The sequence below is a fragment of the Mustela nigripes genome, chromosome 1 (genome assembly GCF_022355385.1).
Source record: "Mustela nigripes isolate SB6536 chromosome 1, MUSNIG.SB6536, whole genome shotgun sequence".
NCBI classification, from domain to species: domain Eukaryota; kingdom Metazoa; phylum Chordata; class Mammalia; order Carnivora; family Mustelidae; genus Mustela; species Mustela nigripes.
This window is the reverse complement of record NC_081557.1, coordinates 3343800-3358261: the sequence shown is the minus strand read 5'-3', so window position 1 is coordinate 3358261 and position 14462 is coordinate 3343800. Positions and strand designations below refer to the sequence as shown.

Sequence of the window (14462 nt, the reverse complement as noted above, 5' to 3'; positions counted from 1 at the left end):
ATCCTAACCGTAGCCAACATGTTTGGACCCATTTTAAAGGGGAAAAACAAAGGCAGCAGCAGGTTAACTAAGCTCTCCTTCTGAGGTGATTATGTCACCCTTGTCATGCTCATCATAGCTCCCAAGGCACTTCCACGTATTGCCTGAAGCAAAATGGAAGTTTCTTTATTGACCATGAAAGCCCTGGGTATGTGCACAAGGGCTGGTGGCCCCAGTCTCAGAGATGCTCTCACATCTTGCCGCTCTGCTTTATGAAGTCTCCGTGCCCAAAGCCACTTCATGCCTACAATAGCTGCTCTGGCACCAGCCATCACGGCTCTATCCCAGCTGGAAGGGAGCGGAACAGAAAAGCGGGAAGCATACGCCTCTTTCTTTAGGATGCTTCCTGGGAGTTGCATTCCTAGGCACTATCATAATTAACGGTAGGTGAAACAATATTTTGAAAGCCTTAGGTAAATTGTTCTCATTAAATTAATGAATCCCCTCAACATTAGTTTAGCACCTACTGCGTGCCACTGGTCTCTCTGCGTCTGTTCATCTTACAGATTTCTCCCAGCAGCCTCTAGGACCGGTACCAGTTCCACAGATGGGGAAAGAGGTTCAGAGACAGCAGTCTCCCTGCAGCACCCCCTACCCCCTACGCCCGCCCCCGCCCCCCCCCCCCCCCCCCCCCCCCCCCGCCACCAGGCCCCCTGCCAGTCACGGCCACGTTGTCTTCTCTCTTCATTCCCTGGGTTCGCACTGTCTGGGATCACTCTGGAGATGACCCCACAGAGGAGACACCAGACAAGGACAACAGGGACTAAGCAGACGGCCTCCAGGGGACGGCGGCCTCTCCCATGGAGCCCAGCCTCTCACAGAGGGGCCTCAGGATCTCCCCTGTCCCTGGACCAGTATATCAGGCTGCTGGTTCCCCAGGGAAACACCCGCACGGTTCTCTGGGGAGCCCCTCCTCTGTGCGGCTGTCTCAGACATCCAGGTTCAAGCCCCCAGGCCCCAGTCAGCTGGCACCCCACCGGAAGCTGACCTGTGCGCAGCCCATCCCCTCCTCTGAATGGTGAGCCTGAGAACAGATCCCCCATCGGTGTCCAGGACCCATGGCCGGTGCTGAGCCCCTGGTACCCCGATGACACCAACCACAGCTAACATCCTGTCCCTGCTGTTGCTGCCATGGTTGGGGGCATTCCCCGGGTCCTCTGAGATCCAGGGACCCCTGCCGTCCCCAAATCCTGCTCCACCCCAAGACCATCAGTGTTGCTGTCTAAAACCCGTGTAAGCTCCTAAAGTTCTTCTAACACCTAGTCTGCTGCACCTAGACATCTGTTGCAACGCCCGCCAGGGCCCCGGACTGGGGACAGGCAGTGTCCTGTCTCTGTGTGCAAAAGCTTCTCAAGAGGGGGGGCTCCATCCAAATGGGGGTTCTGAACCCCACAGGATCGACCCAGGCAGCACCCAGTCTCCCACTGCTGGCGGGCAGGGACTTGGAATTAATTGTTTCTCCCACAGCTGAGAGCAGAGAGGCCTCTGCAAGTGATGACTTGACTCTGTGACCAAATAAGGCAATATTACATTTCACTGTTTACAGCGGCCCGTGAAGCCGTGCGGCTCCGAGGGCACGGGGGAGAAACGCCGCTTGCCCTGTGCCTCTCTGGTCCCGACGCCCAGTAACTCTGCCCACAGCCGGTTATCACTTTCTTAGAGAAACAGCCACTCATCACTTATGACATACACCGCCGGACCGGAGAGGTGACCCCAGCTGGCCTCCAGGCCACGGGGGGGGCAGGACCTGGCTTTGAATTCCCCTCTGTGTGATTTAAAGGCCGGAGAGCCCATAAGGTTTGATTGCAGGCTTTGGGCGAAAACAGAAGTACCTGGTATTTTTGGGGGGGGGGCGGGGCCGAGGGAGAGGAAGAGCATCTCCAGCAGACACCCCCTCATCGGGGAGCCCGGCGCGGGCCTCGCTCGTGACCTGAGCCGAAACCAGGAGTCGGACGCTCAACCAAGGGAGCCCCCGAAGTGGGATCCCTGAACCACGAGACCCTTGCCCTGCCCCGTCCCCTGCTCGCCCCGCAGCTCTCTGCCCCCGAGCGTCCCTTCCGGACAGCGTCGGTGCGCAGGAAATGTTCTCCGGAAAAGACAACGCATGAAGCGTGTTACCGCGTCTCTCCGCACGGCAGTCTCTGATTCACCCCCCTCAAACCTCCTTTGAGGGGCACCGGCTGGCTCCGTTGGTGGACAGTATGACTCTTGATCTCGGGGTTGTGGGTTCGAGCCCCACGCTAGGTGTGGAGATGACTCACAAATGAAATCCAAAAAAAAAAATTTTTTTTCAGTTGAGCTGGGAGCAGGATGGGTTTATGGCTCGAGAGAGCCGGGAGAGATTTGGAGTAAAAGTCCTGAGGCCGCAGCTCATTTCCGGGGAGGGGAGCAGCACCCAGTCCTCAGCTTTCCTGCCCTGACCCTCCCCTGAGGGTCCCCCTGCCCCATTGACTCAGAGCTTCCCCCACCCCCGGGGAGAGGCCTCCCCGCACTCGCTCACCCGACCTGTCCATCCCCTGCCATCCGTTCCCCGGTCAGGAGGGCTGTCGCCGTCGCCGGAATGCCGGATGCTCCACCGGAAGGGGGCACCGTCCACGTTCCTGGGGGATGAAGGAAGTGCCCGGCGTTTTGAAGGAGCACGGCCCTGGGAGACAGCCCCACCTGGTCTGAGATGGTCCTCCCCGGGGCTCTGGCCAAGTCGCCCGACAACCGTTGACCCAACCCGGGCCGCCGGCTTCCACACCAGTGACCGACCAGGCTGGGATCCTGGGCCCGGACACGCAGGCTGAGGACCCAGAAAACGGTCAGCGCCTGCTGCGCGCTCCGGTGTCCGCGGGGTGTGTGGCCTCGTTTAACCCCTGAACAGCCTGGGGGTCGGCGGAGGAAACAGAGCCCCCAAGGGAGGAAATGATGCAGTCCTTGCCAGGCCTCTCACCGGACAGCCACCTGTGGGGCCTCAGCTCCCCCCCGGAGAGATGGGGACACAACTTACCACGTGCAGGGTCGGGATGGTGTCCAGGGAGACGATGAATGTCAGGGGCCTGGCACCGCGTGGGAAACACTTCGGGAGGCACTTAGGGAAGGGGATTTCTGAAGGGACGGTCGCCGGTGCGGGCTGTGAGATGGGCCCACACCTTCCGTGACTCTGACTTGACGGAGCTGAAGTCCTGTGGCTGAAGGGGGAGAGGGTCCCTGGGTGCCGACCCTCCCCTTCAGCAGACAACCCGACCGAGGAGGACCCTGATGGGACGGGTCTCCCAGGTCCCCTGTCGAGGCTGGCTGAGGCCAGTCCTGAGGGTCCTTGGGGATCCCAGGGAGGTGTCCGTGTGTTAATGATTAACTCACGATTGGCACCTGGTGGCCAGTCCTCTTGCCCCGCTGACTCATTTTGCAAACCTGCTCGCCCTGGGGAGTGGCCTCTGCCAACGTGCCTGAGATCCCAATACAGAGCTGTTCTGGAACCTGCTGGCGAGCCGGCACCCACGAGAGGAGAGTGCGTGGTGGGGGCGCCCGGATGGAGGAGACCGCACTGGACCCTCTGCTGACCAGTAAGGAGCCGCCGGGTCCACGGCGGGGTGGGGGTCCGGGGAGCACCGTGCACTGCCAGCCCCGTCGGCCCAGGCTGGACACCCGCTCTGCCCTCTAGACCCCCATGCATGTGGCTTTTGGGCAGTGCCCAGGCCCGCCGGCGGGGAGAGCACCCCCACGGTGGCAGGCCTGACCGGGGTAGGTTAAGGCAAGGAAACTTCCAGAAGGCAAGCCCCTCCTGAGAGCAGTAACCACAGGCCCACATTCTCGGCTTCGGCACTATTGACATCTGGGGCTGGCCCGTCCCTCATCGTGGGGCCGTCCTGTGCACTGTGGGACGATCGGCCTCGTCTCTGGTCTGTACCTCTTTCAGGCAGGAGCACCCCACTCTCGGGCGTGACCTCTGAGAAATGTCCCCACCTGCCCAGTGTCTCTGGAAGGCCACCTGCCCCTGTCCCCTGAGAGCCCCCGAGGACTAACTGCCTGCAGGGCTTCCTTCTGAGCCCTCAGGCTGTGACACCACTGAGCCTCGAGGGGCCCTAAGAGGGCGACTATGATGCCAAGGCTTTGGGGCCAGACCCCTACCTTGGACCCGACTCTCACTTGTCCGGTGGGCCACCTAGAGCAAGCTGCTCCCCCTCTCTGTGCTTGGCTCCCGCCTCGGTAAAACTGGACTAGTAACAGTGTTGAGCCCGAAGGAAGGGCATGGCTCCTACCAACGGCTGTTTCAATCCCATATTACACAAAGCTGGGGCCCAGAGAGATGAAGCCACCAGCTAGAGGGTCACCCAGCAGGTAGGGGCAGGGCTGTGAGGGGCCCCGCTGCCTCTCTCCAGAGCCTCCTCTTGTAACCACGGAGCCTTTTGCTGCCGTGGACAGAGCGGACACAGTACGGGGGCTGGGGACGGGGCCTCGCCTCCGGTGCCACGGGGAGTTTCCGGTCTGGGAACATGGACTGAGCAGCTACCGTCTGCCCGATGAGGCACGCGGGGGGGCTCTCACTCAGCCATCCTGTCCCCACCCACCTCCCCTCCCCCACAACCCCACTGCCCCTCCGCTTCCCCAAAACAGCCCCTCACTGGCTGGCCCGCATCCCTCCCTCAGCGGGAGGGAGAACAGTGAGCTCCACATTCCTAGGCCATTAGTGTCCTGTCTGAGATTCTTAGAGGGAGACCCTGACGGGGGTGGGAGGCAGGGGGGCCTCTGAGGCCCTTCCTGGCATCGGGGGCCAGCTGGGGACACAGGGGCAGGGCAGAGGGCCCTTCTGGGACAGAGCCGACCTCTCGTCTCATGGGAATTCAGCCACCAAGTCTAAGGCTTGGGTCCGTCTGACCAGCCCCACCCTCTGTCCTGTGCTTAGTCCCCGATTGAATGAATCAATGAATGAATGAATGGCTTCGCTGCATCTCCACTGCATGGATGGGTGACTGGACGGAGGAGGACGCTTCCTTGGCTCCCCAGAGGGGACTCCAGCCGGGAGCAGGGGGCAGGGGGGGTGGGCTCTGGAGGCCCCCACTCTGTGCTTCCCCCTCAGGGATCCGAGGCCAGAGCCTATCGGGGGCTCCCTCCCCGCAGACTGCCCTGGCCAAGGCCGGAACCACCCCCTCCAGCCCAGGAGTGACCCTTCATCTCCAGGGCAGAGGGAGACAGAGTGAAGATTTCACTGGGAAAGGACTCATTTTTATTCTTGGTTTGTTCTCCGAGTGCTGGAGAGTCAAGGCAGAGGGAGGAGGCATGTGAATCAGGCGTCAGACGTTTCCCGAGAAGCCCTCGAAGAGCTAGAGAGAGTTGCCAAGTGTTGGCGACCCCCACGCTGAGACGGTCCGAGGACCCGTTTCCCACGAGGTAGTCCCCGGACGGCCATGCCGGAGCCGCGGTGACTCTGCTCTGCGGTCAGGGAGGCGGGCGCCCCGGGGGAGGGCTGGCCCGAGGCTCAAAGAGGAGGCAGGTTCCGGTCTAGGAATTCCGGGAATCGTAGAGTGAATGCTTGAGCCATTAAGAAGCTGGAGGCAGGATGGAGAGGCTGCCCGAAACAGCTCCTGGCTGAGGGGACTCCTGCTCCTCTGCGGGACGTGGAGCAGCCGCAGGACTCTGGGGGACGGGCGGGCCCTGACCGGGCGCAGGGGTGCGGGGCCGGCAGTGAGAGGACACTCCCCTTCTCCAGAAGTGCCCAGAGTCCTGTGGTTCCCTTTCCAGGGCCGAGTGTGGAGACTTTCTCCAAGGGTGGAGGCTGCGAAAGGTGGTCGGGGGTCCGCGGGGTGTGGTCTGCGGCCGGGGCTTGATCCCAGGGCCGGGTCTGCCTGGCGGGTGTGGCCTGGGGAGCATCAACCTTTCAGCCCCCGACTTCCTCTTCTGCAAAATGAGCCTGGACCCCCCCCACCCCCACCCCCAGAGAACTGGAAGGACAGGGGACACAGGGCAGCCTTTTCCGTGGTGAGGCTCAGCGTCTGATGCTGTGTCTGGGAAGGGCCTCCCTCTGGCTACGGCCCCTGTGTTGTCGACAGACAAACATCCTAAGTATCTGACTCTACTGAGAAATTGTCCCTCTTGTCGCCGAGAGAAGCCATGAAATGCCACTTAAGATCTCAGGACAAGGTGGAAGAGGCAGCTTGGAGTTTTGGGAGACCCAACAGCGAGAAGGTGGCCGGAATGAGCTGGGTCACCCTCTCATCAGTCAGAGGAAGGGTCCCCAAAGGGAGACTCAGAATCACCATCAGAAGCAGCTTGGTGGGGGGTGCTGCCATGGTCTCGGGGTCTCGAAAAAGGCTCTGGCAACAGGAAATGCAGACAACCAGGAGGAGGAGCCGTTGTGGGGGCTTCTCTCTGCGGAGGGGAACCTGGCCCGGGGGACGTCACACATCAGAGCTGTCCCAGAGCCTGACTGGGAGGGAGCGATTTCTCAGAGTTGGGTCAAGGAACCTGGTTCTGCCCGAGGGGCAGGCAGAGCTGGGCTGACAGCAGCCACAGTGGAGGGTGGCAAAGGCCTTCAAAGCGTGCCCAGTCTCATCGATCAGACCTCCTGTGAACTCGCTGGGCTACAGTCTTGGCTGGCCCTCGGAAGGCGAGGGCTATTTGCTTTAGCAATTATTTTAGGCAGCTTTGAAATGAAATGCTTATGTAAGTGGAGCTCAGTGACCTTGGACAGATCACGCCCCTCTCTCTGGGGCTCTTTCTTCATCTCTGTCATGATGAGGGACTTGCATAAACAGCCACCGTGAAGGGAAGGCCTCTGTTGGTTCTGCAGCAAGGGACAGAAAAGTTATCTTTAAAAACGGGAGATTGACTTTCTCTCACTAAGGCAAGTCCAGATGTAGGACTGTGAGGATCCCAGGACTGGTAGGGGGCTTCGTGAAGTCAACAGAGACCCACAGTCCTTCTCTGAGGCTGCTCCGCTGTGCTCAGTAAAGGCATCCTCCTCATGCCCCAAAATGGCTGCTTTAGCTCAAGCCATCAAGTCTGCATTCCAGCACTAGAGAGAGAGAAGATATAGAAAGGCGCTGTCCTCCCATGAAAGTTCTTCATAAGCTTTCATTCATCCTCACTGGCCTGAACCTAGTTCTATGGCTGCCATGAGCGGCAAAGGAAGCTGGGACATGCTGGCTTTGTTCGGGAGGTTACAGGACAGCTAAAAATTAGTTCTTTTAAGAGAAAGGCAAAAAGTGAATACCGGGGGACAACCAGGGCTCTGTGGCATGGGTTCCAGAGGTTCCCCAGCCCTCGTCCTGGCCAGGGACTTAGTTCTCCCCCTCCTCCCTCAGAGCCTCGGTCTCTCATCTGTAGGATGGGCTGTTGGTCCCCGTGAGCTCGGCTGTGGGTGTAAGTGGCTCCCTGGAAAAGACAGGGGAAGGCAAGCGGAGGGAAACCACTGGGGGGCTGGCCCGCTCGTGCCACGCCATCCTGGTCTACTGTGGGCAGAGTGGGTCATCGCGCTGAGCAGGTGGGGGGACATGCGGGGACATACCCCGTGGCCCCGGCAGGACAAGGCGCGCTGTGAATGCACAACACATCCAGTCACCAGGCGAACGGCCCGTGATCCCCGCCTTCACTGCCTGTGCAAGCTGTGAAACCCTGAGATTAACATGACGTGTGTCATCTTCCCAGAGCCGTAAAACCACTCCTGACGACTGCCTCTTGTCGCTTTCACACTGCGTCGTGATAAGATATTTCTGTGCAAACACGCGTATCAACACTGACCTGGGATCCTGCCTCGGGACGGGGTTTGTAAATCCGAGAGGATTCCCTGCTCTTCCTCAGCGTTTCTGAGAGCATTAAGCTTGTTGCAGAAGTCGCAGCCGGCTGCCCTCAGGGCCTTTGCACGGCTGTCCCCTGGGCCCAGGACGGTCCTCCCCTGATGGCTGCACAGCACCCCGCCTTCCCGCCCTCAGGCCCACGGGCACGTGTCCCTTCGTAAGCCCCGTCTGTGGCGGCTTGCTCTCTGTCCCTGCAGGCTGCGTCCTTTTGCCTCAAAATCCCGCGCTCACCGGCAGGATATCACTGCCTCTCCTCCTTCTCCTGCGCACAAAGATCTTCTCCTGTGTGGCAAAGATCTTTCTAAAGCCCTGTGCCCTCAGCCCCTGAACCCATGCCAAGGAGCCGCTCGATAAATATTTATTGCCTGAAGTCCGCCACTTTTCTAAGTATTTTCTATGGGTCCTTGAAGATTCTGTTAAAGATAAAAAATACTTTTAATTCCCTGGCCTGGCAGCTCTGAGGAGACGTTCCCGGGGGGCGTAAGACGTCGGCCCACATGTTCTTACTGGAGCGTCTGCTTTCTGGATCGTCCCTTGTTCTCAAATGGTTTTAAGTTAGCTTACCGAGATTTTTTTTTTTTTTAAAGATCGATGTATTTATTTTAGAAGGGGGTGGGGGAGCACGCAAGAGAGCGGGGAGGGACACAGAAGGATGGAGAGTCTCAAGCGCACGCCCCACGGAGCGCAGAGCCCGACGCGGGGCTCCATCTCATGACCTTGAGATCACGACCAGAGCTGAAACCGAGAGTCGGACTGCGCCCTCCCCACCCAGGTGCCCTGTGTGGTTTGCTGAGATTTTAAAACTTCCACAAGAAACACAATGATTTAGGAGTTTGTACAAACATGGAGGCCCAGGGACAATAAGGTTCTGGAAATAGGGCACGAGCGGAAGGGCCGCTGTGGGCCAGACACGGAGTGTCCTACCCCGTCCTGCTCACCCGCTCTGCACCACAGTGTGGGAGCGGGCACCACACGGACCTCCATCGGACACACGGAGACAGAGGAGAAGCACGCTTGCTCAAGGTCGCCGAGCCGGCAGAGGGCAGGGGCAGGGGGTGCGAGTCAGCAGGCTCTTAGCCCACGGGACCCCCCGCCCCAAGCACTTGGCCCTGCACCCGATCGGAGAACGTGGGGCTCAACTGCGCGTGGCCCATCGCCCTAACCGCCTGCTCCAGGCACCGCCCCAAGTTGTCCCCGAGACCCGCAGCAGCCAGTCCTAAAAGGAAACGGGAACCGCAGCCCCTTTCAGAGCATCCACAAAACACGACCACGCCAGCGGCTCAGAAGGTAGATGCCTGAGACCAGCGGGCTTCGGGGCCCGAGGGCAGACGTCACTTTCCGGGGTTCTGGGCCCCTGGCTGCGAGCAACAGCAGTCCACCGTGGTTGTCTGGAAAAGAACATGACGGACGGCCCCGTGAGAGGCAGGAATGAAGGGAAGAGCAAGTGCCCCCACTCCGCGCCGTCCTCGCAAGATTCCCTGCCACGCCCCGGCTGCCGCAGCCCCGACCGCGCCCGCGGCCCGAGGCGGTCCTCCCCGTGCCGTGCCATCTCCGGAGCCAGGCCTGGCCCTCGTGGGCAGGTCCGAGCGGCCACACCGGAGTCATGTGACCTCGACCCCCGCCACCAGGGAGCCGAAGCTGGAGGGCTGGCCACCCCCTTACAGGAGAGGGGCTCCGTATCCCCCCCGCATCACACCCAGGGGGTCCCCGAGTGGGAAAGGGAGTTAGTGCCGGGCAGCCCTTCCCCAAAGTGACCAAAGCTCACCCACCCTCCCTAAGGAGACTCAGGAAGACCTCCTCTGGGGCCCACGGGCTCTCACAGTCTGGGAAGCTGGGGGGTCAGGAGCTGGTGTCTTTCTGTAGAAACGAGGCCCCCGAGAGGAAGGGACTGAGCCAGACCCCCAGGGCAGGCCCCCGGACTTCCCTCTCGGGCCACTCGGGCTCCTTCAGCCCAGAGGCTCCTGGGTCCTGGGGGGGCCGGAAGGACAGCCCCCGCTCCAGTCGCTGGGAGCGTGCACGCCCGTCTTTCGGGGCTTCCTCGTGCCTGTGGCCGCTGCGGGACACCCGCCCCGGGCCACGCGCTCTCCCGGACGCCTGCTCCCGATGGGCTCTGGGTCCTTCCCCGCGAGCTGCTGGGGGCTGCGCACCAGCTGGGCGACTTGCGCGGCACAGCCGTCCGCGGGAAGCCTCCTGGCTGGCGGGAGCACCGCGTGCGATCGATGTGTTTGTTTTAGCTTGTCCTGCTGTGTTTGGTGAATCAAGCCGTCCGCGTGGCCTGAGTCAAAGCCCCATCCGCGGGGCGGCCTGAGCCCCGCCATCCGGCCCCAGCACCCTCGCCCTCCGCTCCGCTCGCGCCCTGGGAGAAGGGCTGGGAAGGGGGAGATGCCCTTTATGTGTCTGCTTGTCACCTACTTGGCCGCCAGAACAGAGGACTGGCTGTCTGTCCCTCTGGCCTCTCCTGCAAGTGGAGGCTCCCATTCCGAAGGCCGCAGCCCTCTCCTCCGGCCCGGCCTCCCCCGGTGCTAGCTTGGGGGCGTCTCCTCGCCTCCTGTTGACCCCCGCCCTGACCCGAGCCTCTGGGAACTGTCCTTTCGTTACACCTGGTAGGAGCTCAATCGTGCCCCCAAAGTCCTATGTCGAGAGTCCCGACCCCCAGCACCTGAGAATGTGGCTGAATCTGGAGCTGGGGCCTTCACAGAGGGGATCGAGCTGAGACGGGGTCTCCGGGGTGGCCCTGATCCGGTGTGACAGGGGTCCTTGAAGAAGGGGGCATCAGGACGCAGACAGGCACAGAGGGACACGAGGACACGGGGAGCACGGCCATCCACACGGGAGGGGGGAGGGCTCAGAGGACCCGCCCTGCAACACCTGCATCTCGGACATGGCCTCCAGGACCGGGGGACACCGAGCGTCTGTCGTGTGAGCCCCATCTGTAGCCCGCTCTCCCCTGCTTCTCCGGGTCTGGGCAGAGAGCCATTGCCCAGAGTGGGAAGGCAGCAGCCAGCTCCCTCACAATGCAATTAAATCCTTCGGGTTGAAGAGCCCAGGGGGGCTTGGGCACCAGCTGACCTGTCACGCAGCCCCCGGAGCAGGGGATGATCTCAGAGTCCTGCCTGGCATACGCGCCAACACCGCAGGAACAGTGAGCGCGGCGAAGGCTGAGCCGTGCCCAAGAGGGCCTGGTCCTGCAGAATCCGCCCGGGCCCAGCGCCGAGAGCCCAGTGCGCGGGCCCTGCAAGGCCGCCTAGGCCTTAGGCAGAAGGACGCACAGACCAGAGACGAGCCAGGGGGCGGCACCGGAGCAGCAGGGGGCGGCAGGGTTACGATCTCCGATCCGGTGCACCGGAGCAGCAGGCCAGCCCATTCTCCCCACTGGCCCAGCCCTGAGCACTGAGGCTGCATTCGGAGACTTTAAAAGCAGAAGGTGGCCTGGGGACATGCACTTACCCTCATCTTTTCAGGGACACTGGAAGCCGACTCCTGGTCAGGCCTGTCCCCTGAGACGTGGCTTTGTGGGCCCCACAGCCCCGGGCACCGCGGGCAGCAGGTCCTCCCGGCTCTGAGCCCTTTGGAGATAACTGAGCTGGACTTGTCCTTCTCAGATTCCCTCCCAAGGTCTGGGAAAGCCTTATCTCGGGAGCCCGAGGGAGAAGAGGTTTTGTGAGCTGTCTCCTCTCACAGTGCCTGTCATTTGCATACTGTGGCCGAGGGGGAAGGGAACCTCGCCAAGGGAGGCTCAAGGAGCCCGGCTAAGAGCGGCCGGAGGGACGGCGGCGCAGGTGGGGGTCCCCAAGGACAGCTAGACCTGGTGTTTTCTTTCCCTGGGAATCCCGATCCCCCAACCCACACTGAAGAACAGGGTGAGGCCTGGAGTCAAAACTGCTCTCCTGGGCAAAACCCCACAAGGACCCCGAGGCCTCCCGTCCGTTCTTAGGAGGGCTCACCTTCCAGGCCGTCTGATGGGCCTTTGTGCCAGGCAGGCCCCCCGATCAGATAACAGTGTCTCAAGTTTTTGTGGGCAAAGCACAGCAGCCTTAACAAGCAGACTCCCCGAGGGATGGCAGACCGACTTCTAGACTGTTCTGTCTTAACACCACACTCCAGGTGAAGCCATCTTCCTGTCCGGAAGCGTTTTGTCATCGACGTCTGGTCATCTCCACGGAGGGAAGGCAGCTCGCCTTTGACCTTTTGGGGGGAAAGAAACCACCAGATGTGTTGAATTACAAAGGGACTTTCTATATAAATCTACCATCTTTGAACCACTTAAAAACATAACCGGAACCCATAATCTCGCCTCTGGTTTATGGCCAAGAGCCTTGGCACTGGAGTCATTTACTCTGAAAAAAACCCCCAAAAAACCCAGGCTGTGTGTTCTTTGATGAGGCATTGAGCGTAAATATTTGCACCATTCATTGGAATCTGTTTAATTCCCAAAACTCGAGGGACAGGAGCGGCCTCTGCGGGTAAACAGGCCTCAGGATGTTAGTCATACCTGGAAGGCTGTCGGGGAGCATCTCCCTCGGGCCCTCCGCCCACCTCATCCCACAAACAAACAAACAGGCGGAAGGTTGAGGACAGGCCAAGGAGCCCCAGCTGGATTTCGGACACAGCGCATTAAAGGGCCTAAATAGAATGTTTTTCTATTTTTCCATAGCCTTATTGTCCTGTTGTAACGTGTTGAGTCCAAACAGAGAGTTGGCATGGTGCGGCAGAAAGCATTCTGGAGTCGACTAGAAGGTTCTAGAATCCACTGGGCAGCTGTGCGGATTCGGGTGCGTGGGTCTCTGGGCCCCGGTCTCCTCTTCCTCTGCAGTCAGTGGGGACGAGAACCCATGCCCCCTATGGTTGAGGCAGCACAGATGTCAAACAGCAGACGGGAGGCCTGCGTGGCCGTGGTACCCAAGAGCTCCGTGCCTGTGGCTGTTTCTCCAGCCACAGCGAGGCTCACAGAACCTCGCCGTCCTGCACAGAGGAGGCTGCTATTTCTGGCATCTCCCTGGATGCGGCCCCCCGTCACGGGTGTGCCGCAAACCTACTTTCGGTGCAAAGGGAACCAGTTCTAGGCGGCACAGGGACTCGGGCCGCAGGGCCCTACGGCACCCGGTGTGGACACAGCTCAGTCTTCTTGGTCTCTCTTGGTCACTTGAAGTACGCCCCAGGCAAGTCTCAGCTTGGTACCAGGAGGCCAGCTGCCCCCTCTGGGGTTCGGCTTGGGATCATGGAAAGTTCTGGAGGCGGACGGTGGTGACAGCCACACAACAGTGTGCGTGCACTTAACGCCACAGAACTCTGTCCTCTGACGTGGCTGATGGTGCCTTTCATATCCTGTGCATTTTACTGTAATCAAACAATAAAAGTAACAGTGAAAAGGTTACTGAGAAGCGAGCTGGGTTGAAGAAAATAGGAAGGAAGATCCCGGGTCAGACTCAAAACGGGGCATGGGGTGGGAGGGTCTGGGCACGGGCTCTGGGCTCCGGGCTCCAGGCTCCGGACCTGGCTGTCTGGGTTCGAGTCCTCGGCCCACACTCACACCTCTGTGCCTGCCGCGCTCTGAGCGCCGGGCTCCTCCTCTGGAAGGGGGGATGGAACGGAAGGGGCCACAGGGAGCTGATACTTATCAAGCATTTGGAACGGGGCCCGGCACCCAGTAAGTGCTGTCTTAGTGCTTCCTAAATAGACAGACTCCCGAGGCGAGCACGGGCAGGTGGCTTGCCGGGTCTGGGGGCCCCTCTGCTGGTTAAGCCCATGGAGACAGACGCCCTCCGGAGGCCGAGCCCCTGTGTCTGCCGTGCGAAGCCAAAGGGTGTCCAGCTGGGCTGTCTGCACCGCTCAGCCTTGCCCGGGAGCCTTGGCTTTAATGGGGCTTTAATGGGACCCCCTTAGAAGCAGCCCCAATGTCCATCAGTGGGCACATGGGTCCAAAAATGTGACAAAGGCGTACCACGGAATACCAATCACGGAACGAAACGACATTCTGATATATAACACGGATGAACCTCGAGAAGATGACGAAAAAGAAATCATGTGCGGACACCGTTAAGAAAAAAGAAACAGTGTGAGGAGCAGTGACCACAGGGATGCGGAATGTCCAGGTCAGGGCCATCCAGGGCCACCGGGAGCAGCCGTGGCTGAGGCTGGGGAGCGCAGTGGGGAGGGCTGCCACGGGGTGTGGGGCTCTACCGGGAGGGACGGAATGTTCTGGAACCAGACAGTGGCGAAGGTCGCACATCAAGAATGTACCAAACTGTCCACTTTGAAGTGGTTCATTTCATGTCATGTGGATTTCACTTCATCCCATTGTGTCTTTTCTTCTTATCTTATCAAAAGCCTCAACCTGTCCTGCCAAGGGCAGCCCCCCAGAGCCCTGGTCTGATCTGGTCACACCTTCTGCCTTGTCACTCACCGGATGCCCCCCACCTGCTAGGCCAGTCTGCTTCCTCCCGCTGCCCCAGCTCTGCATCTCCTCCTGGCCTCTGCCCTGAAGCCCCCCTCCATCCAGAGAAAGCCACCCCGCTCTGTTGGCCTGCAGGTCAGGAGCCACCGCCAGCCCCCAGCTCTGTTGGCCTGCAGGTCAGGAGCCACCGCCGGCCCCCAGCTCTGTTGGCCTGCAGGTCAGGAGCCACCGCCGGCCCCCAGCTCTGTTGG

General features: G+C 60.6%; 1 long non-coding RNA gene across 1 annotated transcript; it reads right to left on the bottom strand.

Annotated features, from left to right (window-relative positions):
- Positions 1-8411: 8411 nt before the first annotated feature.
- Positions 8412-12458, bottom strand: LOC132017392 (uncharacterized). Its single transcript, XR_009404257.1, has 4 exons — positions 12310-12458; positions 11762-12002; positions 11265-11383; positions 8412-9205 (listed from the first exon to the last, which is right to left on the bottom strand). It is a non-coding gene; the product is annotated as an uncharacterized LOC132017392 (long non-coding RNA).
- Between the last annotated feature and the right edge of the window lie 2004 nt (positions 12459-14462).